The sequence below is a fragment of the Homalodisca vitripennis genome, chromosome X (assembly GCF_021130785.1).
Source record: "Homalodisca vitripennis isolate AUS2020 chromosome X, UT_GWSS_2.1, whole genome shotgun sequence".
Lineage (NCBI taxonomy): Eukaryota > Metazoa > Arthropoda > Insecta > Hemiptera > Cicadellidae > Homalodisca > Homalodisca vitripennis.
The window spans coordinates 18712021-18722158 of NC_060215.1; positions in this window are offsets into that span (position 1 = coordinate 18712021).

The following is a 10138-nucleotide window of genomic DNA, read 5'->3' on the forward strand; positions in this document are numbered from 1 at the left end:
TTTGCGAATGGTCTGCTTATGATGTTGAGTCAATTCAGTATGGTTTTACTCCTGATAGTTGGAAAGATAAGAGTTATAATAAAGTAAGAGATCATTGTCATTTAACAGGTAAATTTCGAGGCGCAGCTCATTCATGTTGTAATCTGAATTTGAAATTTCCACAAAATATTCCAGTTTTCTGTCACAATATGAGTAACTACGATACTCATTTGTACATAAAAGAATTGGCTAAACAATATGGAAATGTTGATTTGATCGCAAACACAGATGAAAAATATATAAATTATTCAGTAAATTCAGGATATGGGTATGAATTCGAAGGTGATAAGCCAAGAAAATTCATCAAGTTTTCATTCGTAGATACGTTCAGATTCATGGCCTCGTCTATTGAAAAGTTAGCTAAAAACCTCAAGAAAGAAGACTTCAAACATACAAATCATTTTATACAAGATGGTCTGAACGCAATTCTAGAAAGACAACCAAATGACGAAGAAGAAATCTTTAAAATTCTATCTGGAAAAGGTATATTTCCTTACGAATTTATCGATAGTATTGAAAAACTTGATTACACAGAACAGCTGAAAATTCAAGATTTCTATTCACTATTGACAGACGAGAGCATATCTGAGAAAGATTATCAACACTACTTGAGCGTTTGGAACAAATTAAAAAAGAAAAATCTTGGAAATTACTCTGATTTGTACAATATCCAAGATGTTTTATTGCTTGCTGATATATTTGAAAATTTCAGAAACATTTGTCTAAATTGTTACAAACTTGATCCAGCACATTATTTAACAGCTCCAAGCCTCGCATGGGATGCTATGTTAAAATTAACGAAAATAGAATTACAATTGATTAGTGATTATAATATGTATTTGATGATTGAAAAAGGCATTCGTGGGGGTATTTCTCAATGTATTAAGCGATATGTTAAAGCAAATAACAAATATTTGAAAGATTTCGATAAGACAAAACCTGAAAACTATCTGTTGTACGTCGATGCAAACAACCTTTATGGTTACGGTCTTATGCAAAATTTACCATATGGTGATATCAAGTGGATGAATCCTAAAACATATACAAAAGAAGAGTGGCAAGAAACAATTTTGGAACTCACTGGCGACGAAGATTATGGCTATATTCTCGAAGTTGATCTAGGATATCCAACAAATTTACATGAACATCACAAGGATTTACCTCTTGCTCCCGAACATTATAAAAACAAACTTTGCACAACTTTACTGGATAAAACTGAATACGTTGTTCATTCAAGAAATTTGAAATTCTATCTGGAACAAGGTATGATTTTGAAACATGTGAATAGCGTTATTGCATTTGATCAGAAGCCTTTTATGAAAAAGTACATTGATTTTAACACAAACATGAGAACCAAAGCTACAAGTGACTTTGAGAAAGATTTTTACAAGCTGATGAACAACTCAGTTTTTGGAAAATCTATGGAAAATGTGCGAAATAGATGTGATATCAAACTAGGAAATGAAGAATTTTCAATGAAACAAGCTAAGAAAACAAATTTCAAATGCTTTAATATCTTTGACGATAACTGTATAGCGAGTCACATGTTCAAACAAAAGGTTAAATTTAACAAACCGATCTACATAGGATTTTCAGTTCTTGACCTATCAAAATTGTTAATGTATGAGTTTTATTACGATAAATTAAAGAAGTTCGATCCAGATTTGAATCTGTGTTACATGGATACAGACAGTTATTTCCTAGAATTGAAACGAGATCCTTTTAAAATTATTAAAGAAAATATAGATGACTTTGATACAAGTGATTATCCAAAAGATCACGAATGTTTCACTACTAAAAATAAGAAAGTTATTGGTAAATTCAAAGACGAGCTAAATGGTGCAATCTTAGAAGAATTTTGTGGATTGAGATCGAAAATGTACTCGTACAAATATCTAGACAAAAATCCAGTAAGATGCAAAGGGATTAAGAGAAGCGTTGTAAATAAAACAATAAATATCGAAAACTTGAAGAAATGTTTGTTCGAAGATAAAGAAGAATTTAGAGAGATGACAGTAATCAAAAGCTACAAACATGAGTTGTACACAGTTACCATAAACAAGCTGGCACTGAACGCTAAAGATGATAAGAGAATTGTCCTAGAAAATAAGATCGATACAGTACCTTATGGCTATAAAAATGAAGCGAAATCTGATATATTAGACGAATTAAATAAACTTGGAAACTTTGAAAATTGAGAAATAACCGGATGTGTTTACGAATATGAATTGAGAAAGTCAAAGCTGTAATTTTTTCTATATAAATGGAGGCCCAAAAGAAGTGTACAAAGTGTCAAGAATTTAAAGATTTTGAAGAATTTTATAAGAATAAGCAAAGAAAATATGGATTTGAATATAATTGTAAAGACTGTCATAATAAATATCATAAAGAATTATACGATAAAATGGAAAAATTAACTTTAGAAGAGAAAGAGTGCACACGGTGTAAAAAGGTTAAGAATATTTTAGAATTTTATAATCTCCATTATAGTAAAGACAACAAACAAGCATATTGTAAAGATTGTGCTAAAAAAATCTTTGCTAGACCAGTTCATTGCGTATGCGGAAGGGAAATTCAACAATTCTATAGTCTTAAAAGACATTTACAAACAAAATATCATAATTCGAATGTTTAGTAAAATTTAGAAACATTTTCATCGTGCAATTTAGATATTCTATAAATCAGTCGAGATTCTGCCATATTTGTAGTAAAATGATTTCCGTTGTATAAAATATTCAAAGATTCTTTCATTTGGTTGTAGAGATTTATACTATTTGGATCTCCATGTCTTAATAAAATTTCCATTTCTGGGTAATCAATTTCAAGTTCTTTCAATCTTTTCGGTATTTCTCTCTTTTGAGCTCTGATAACGTAATAAGGATATTCCCACATGTGATTCTTCTTAATTAATACAAAAACATGGTGTTTTTTCTTAGCAAAATCTTTACAAACAAGGTCTGGTTTCATTAAGTCAATTTTTACACTTTGTTTTGCGATTATTTCCGTTTTGACTTCATCTTTAATTTGCAAGTGTTTTACTTCATCCTCTAAATATTTAATCTTGTTTTCAAGTTTGTACTCACCAAGTTTTCTAATAGAGGGCAAAACTTCTTTTGTAACCCAAGTTTTGAAGATTTTTGCCTCTTTTTTATGTGATCTCAAAATTAAAGAATAAAGTCCTGATTCATTGATGAAAATAGTATTTTTTTTGAAAGTTAGAAGGTAGGGCAATCGAATGATCCACCTTATTTATTTCAGAATATGTTATATGTTTACGTTTTCACGTTCCACGTTCACGTTTTCACGTTCCACGTTCACGGTCATGTTTCACGTTCGTGTTTACGTTTCACGTTCATGTTTTACGTTCGTGTTTACGTTTCACGTTCGTGTTTCACGTTCGTGTTTCACGTTCATGTTTTACGTTTCTTGTTCACGTTTTTACGTTCCACGTTCACGTTTCAAAATTTTTCTAATTAAATGGTGAACGTAACTTCTGAAGAAGCGAAAAAACTTGATCAAATCGAAAAGAAATTAATCAAAGAATTTAAAGAACAGATTCGAATTGATGAAAAAGAACAAGAATTTATTCAAAAAATCAATCAACCTGTAACTTCTGCAATAAAAAACGTTGAGGGCAAAATTGAAAATGTTTTAAGTGATAATCAAAATTTGATGAATTTGGTTCCAGTTGTACGACAATTTGCCGATATTTCAATTCCAGAATCTGAAGAGTTTGAATTGCCAAAATTACCATCTTCAACACCATTTAGACCTCGAATCATTGAAGACTCTACCATAGTTGAACCAATAAGTCCTGGAACAACGGATATAATAATTGGTGAATTTGGTAAAAAATTTCTTCCTAGAGCAAAGGATGATAAATTTGGTTTGTATTGGGACAGAAAAAAGAGAAGTTTTATGATTGGAAATTTACCCGTTAATTTTGAACATAATGATATCATTATTAATGAAAAAACATATGAAGGAACTCAAGGTTTATGGAGATTATTAACAGACTATGACGCTCCAAAAGATAATTTATATTCTGAAGAAGATTTGAAAAAGTATACAGAAATTTTATGGGAATCTGACTCAATTTACAAAAATAATGATCCATCTACTAAGAAGCCTAAGTCAAGTAGAGGTAAAAAATATATTAACTTAATTAAACCAATTTGGGAAAAAAGAATCGAAGGATCAGGTGTGAGAAAATACAGTGATAATAAGATTGAATACAGATATATCGACGATTTGACAAAACTCGATGGAATTATTAATTATATTTATGCTCAAGAGAAGGCTGGAAATAACAATTTTTTGAATGAAAAGAAAGCAATTAAAGATTTTATTTCGAACAAACTTGACAAAATGATTGAAAAACCTGATGGAATTAAATATTTAAAACGAATTTTGCCGGCAATAAGTTCATCTATGATTGAGGGTAGTGGACTTTTGAATGATTTTATCAACAATTTACCTTTTGAATTACACGTACCAACTTATCAGTATCTGGGGCCTGGCACAAAACTCGAAAAAAGACTAAAAAGAGGAGATCCTGGTATAAATAAATTAGATCAAGCTGCTATGGAACACGATATTTTTTATGCAAAACATAGAGACACAAATTCCAGACATATAGCAGATAAAGTTTTGCAAGATAAAGCAATGGATAGATTTTTATCAAAAGATGCTAGTTTAGGTGAAAGATTTGTTGCGCTTCCAACAGCTGGAGCAATGTTTTTGAAGAGAAAACTAGGAATGGGAATCGAAGAGAACTTGAAATTTTAACTATATAAATGGAGTCAGTTGTAGACCTACTCAATAATCAACTTAGATTTGAAAACAAACATATTTTTACGATTGTGGATAAAAATAACGAATTTTGGTTTAAAGCTAAAGATGTTGCAGAAATTCTAGAATATGAAAATACGAAACACGCAGTTAGAGAGCATGTTGATAATGATGATAAATTATCATATTCTGAAATAAATAAGGTGGATCATTCGATTGCCCTACCTTCTAACTTTCAAAAAAATACTATTTTCATCAATGAATCAGGACTTTATTCTTTAATTTTGAGATCACATAAAAAAGAGGCAAAAATCTTAAAAACTTGGGTTACAAAAGAAGTTTTGCCCTCTATTAGAAAACTTGGTGAGTACAAACTTGAAAACAAGATTAAATATTTAGAGGATGAAGTAAAACACTTGCAAATTAAAGATGAAGTCAAAACGGAAATAATCGCAAAACAAAGTGTAAAAATTGACTTAATGAAACCAGACCTTGTTTGTAAAGATTTTGCTAAGAAAAAACACCATGTTTTTGTATTAATTAAGAAGAATCACATGTGGGAATATCCTTATTACGTTATCAGAGCTCAAAAGAGAGAAATACCGAAAAGATTGAAAGAACTTGAAATTGATTACCCAGAAATGGAAATTTTATTAAGACATGGAGATCCAAATAGTATAAATCTCTACAACCAAATGAAAGAATCTTTGAATATTTTATACAACGGAAATCATTTTACTACAAATATGGCAGAATCTCGACTGATTTATAGAATATCTAAATTGCACGATGAAAATGTTTCTAAATTTTACTAAACATTCGAATTATGATATTTTGTTTGTAAATGTCTTTTAAGACTATAGAATTGTTGAATTTCCCTTCCGCATACGCAATGAACTGGTCTAGCAAAGATTTTTTTAGCACAATCTTTACAATATGCTTGTTTGTTGTCTTTACTATAATGGAGATTATAAAATTCTAAAATATTCTTAACCTTTTTACACCGTGTGCACTCTTTCTCTTCTAAAGTTAATTTTTCCATTTTATCGTATAATTCTTTATGATATTTATTATGACAGTCTTTACAATTATATTCAAATCCATATTTTCTTTGCTTATTCTTATAAAATTCTTCAAAATCTTTAAATTCTTGACACTTTGTACACTTCTTTTGGGCCTCCATTTATATAGAAAAAATTACAGCTTTGACTTTCTCAATTCATATTCGTAAACACATCCGGTTATTTCTCAATTTTCAAAGTTTCCAAGTTTATTTAATTCGTCTAATATATCAGATTTCGCTTCATTTTTATAGCCATAAGGTACTGTATCGATCTTATTTTCTAGGACAATTCTCTTATCATCTTTAGCGTTCAGTGCCAGCTTGTTTATGGTAACTGTGTACAACTCATGTTTGTAGCTTTTGATTACTGTCATCTCTCTAAATTCTTCTTTATCTTCGAACAAACATTTCTTCAAGTTTTCGATATTTATTGTTTTATTTACAACGCTTCTCTTAATCCCTTTGCATCTTACTGGATTTTTGTCTAGATATTTGTACGAGTACATTTTCGATCTCAATCCACAAAATTCTTCTAAGATTGCACCATTTAGCTCGTCTTTGAATTTACCAATAACTTTCTTATTTTTAGTAGTGAAACATTCGTGATCTTTTGGATAATCACTTGTATCAAAGTCATCTATATTTTCTTTAATAATTTTAAAAGGATCTCGTTTCAATTCTAGGAAATAACTGTCTGTATCCATGTAACACAGATTCAAATCTGGATCGAACTTCTTTAATTTATCGTAATAAAACTCATACATTAACAATTTTGATAGGTCAAGAACTGAAAATCCTATGTAGATCGGTTTGTTAAATTTAACCTTTTGTTTGAACATGTGACTCGCTATACAGTTATCGTCAAAGATATTAAAGCATTTGAAATTTGTTTTCTTAGCTTGTTTCATTGAAAATTCTTCATTTCCTAGTTTGATATCACATCTATTTCGCACATTTTCCATAGATTTTCCAAAAACTGAGTTGTTCATCAGCTTGTAAAAATCTTTCTCAAAGTCACTTGTAGCTTTGGTTCTCATGTTTGTGTTAAAATCAATGTACTTTTTCATAAAAGGCTTCTGATCAAATGCAATAACTCTATTCACATGTTTCAAAATCATACCTTGTTCCAGATAGAATTTCAAATTTCTTGAATGAACAACGTATTCAGTTTTATCCAGTAAAGTTGTGCAAAGTTTGTTTTTATAATGTTCGGGAGCAAGAGGTAAATCCTTGTGATGTTCATGTAAATTTGTTGGATATCCTAGATCAACTTCGAGAATATAGCCATAATCTTCGTCGCCAGTGAGTTCCAAAATTGTTTCTTGCCACTCTTCTTTTGTATATGTTTTAGGATTCATCCACTTGATATCACCATATGGTAAATTTTGCATAAGACCGTAACCATAAAGGTTGTTTGCATCGACGTACAACAGATAGTTTTCAGGTTTTGTCTTATCGAAATCTTTCAAATATTTGTTATTTGCTTTAACATATCGCTTAATACATTGAGAAATACCCCCACGAATGCCTTTTTCAATCATCAAATACATATTATAATCACTAATCAATTGTAATTCTATTTTCGTTAATTTTAACATAGCATCCCATGCGAGGCTTGGAGCTGTTAAATAATGTGCTGGATCAAGTTTGTAACAATTTAGACAAATGTTTCTGAAATTTTCAAATATATCAGCAAGCAATAAAACATCTTGGATATTGTACAAATCAGAGTAATTTCCAAGATTTTTCTTTTTTAATTTGTTCCAAACGCTCAAGTAGTGTTGATAATCTTTCTCAGATATGCTCTCGTCTGTCAATAGTGAATAGAAATCTTGAATTTTCAGCTGTTCTGTGTAATCAAGTTTTTCAATACTATCGATAAATTCGTAAGGAAATATACCTTTTCCAGATAGAATTTTAAAGATTTCTTCTTCGTCATTTGGTTGTCTTTCTAGAATTGCGTTCAGACCATCTTGTATAAAATGATTTGTACGTTTGAAGTCTTCTTTCTTGAGGTTTTTAGCTAACTTTTCAATAGACGAGGCCATGAATCTGAACGTATCTACGAATGAAAACTTGATGAATTTTCTTGGCTTATCACCTTCGAATTCATACCCATATCCTGAATTTACTGAATAATTTATATATTTTTCATCTGTGTTTGCGATCAAATCAACATTTCCATATTGTTTAGCCAATTCTTTTATGTACAAATGAGTATCGTAGTTACTCATATTGTGACAGAAAACTGGAATATTTTGTGGAAATTTCAAATTCAGATTACAACATGAATGAGCTGCGCCTCGAAATTTACCTGTTAAATGACAATGATCTCTTACTTTATTATAACTCTTATCTTTCCAACTATCAGGAGTAAAACCATACTGAATTGACTCAACATCATAAGCAGACCATTCGCAAATATGACAAACGTTTGCATTTTGGTATGAAATTTCTTCTTCTTCAGTCAATTTCATAGGTTTTTTGTTCTTAGAATTATATTTTGTAGCTATGTATTTTGATATTTTATTGAGTTCTTCAAACAATTTTGCAGGAACATTTGGCAAATCTTCTTCATTTTTTGCTCTATAACATATAGGTTTGTACATGCGATTGGTTACATTTGACACCAAATATAGAGTAAAACCATAAGGAATATGCTTCTGAATCTTGGTTGTAGTCGATTTTTGCGGATTGTTTTTGCATGTGGGAATCTTCTCTAATATGCTTTCAAAATCCATATAAATAACGTAAGGATGAGAAAATTTCTTTTGATAATTAGTAAATGTTGTTGTTTGACCTGGAAACGGCATAATTGGTTTACAAACTTCATGTTGCTTGCAAATTTCTAAATGATCTGTTAAATCTCCAGATTTGTAGAAATGGCTTAAACATCTTCTACAAAGAAATTTCCTTTCTTTATGTTTAGATAACTGAGAACTCACGAGTTTATTTAAATCGGTTATCAAAACATAATGAGATTTGTCTTCTTGTTTAACATACAATAAGTCAATGTTTAACTCAGCGTCGTATTTTTCAGAAATTTGTAATGGAACAATATTGAGTTTCTCATCATAACTGTAGATATTTATAGACATTTTTGGATATTTGTACTTGGAATTGTGACTTCGTTTTTCAAATAATTGTATATCTTTTAAGGACATTGGATACTCGAAACCTGAAAATATCTCGTCATTTACAAATTTTTCATATTGTTTTGATCTTTCGCAGTCTCTTTCAGGTTTTTCAATAGCGCATCGGATAGAATAAATAAAGCAATAGTCATCTTTATTTTTGATATTTATACAAGCTTTTTTATCTTTGATTTTCTTTGGTAAATCGATATATGATCCTGCGTTCATCATTTCGTGTTTATTAATGCTCAAAACTAGTTGTTTGCATCCTTTAAATGTCCATCCTGAACCCCTATTTGGATGATTTGTCTGTTCTCGATGTGTTAATTTATTAAATTGCTTAGTAATAAAGTCGTTTACGTCGAAGATTTCGTCTGCTTTTATAGTAAAATACATTGGACACGTTTGTGTTTCACCGTCCACTAAAGTTCTTTCATATTCACATTCCAAAGAGAGATAACCCTTCATATTTTTAACATTCTCTTGAAATTTTTCTATTAAACTTTTAATTTCTGGCCTCATAATTGATAGATATTTGTAAATTGACATGGAATTGTCGTTCAAGTTTGTTAAAATATATTGCTTGAAAAGACCGTGTATTGAGGATAAAACTTCTACATCTATGATATTTTCAGGGTTTTCGTTAAGAGTTTTATCAATTTCTTCGATCATTTCAGACTTAGTTTTATCGTTTGTTTCTATGGACAATTTTTCAGCGATTGATTGAATTTTTTCATCATTAAATAGATTGAGATCTTTTTTATCTTCCTTAAAGCTTTTCTCTAATTCACGCAATTTTTCTATATTGTACATCTTTTCATGATCTACAATTTGATTTTCTTTAGCCCAATTCCTCAAATAATTTAGTTCTTTGTCATAAATATCTTTATTTTTCAGATGATTCTTTGAATTATAATGCCTGGTGTAATGATGTTCAAAAACATCTTTTTTGCAGTATGGACATGATACCTTTTTCCTCTCCATTTAAATAGGGAAAATTTCTTAACTATGAATTTGAAAAAGTAATGATTTTTACTTGAATTTGACAGAAATCAGCACAATTTCTGGTGAAACAGTGATAGATTCTTCTATTTATTATAGAAAAATCTGT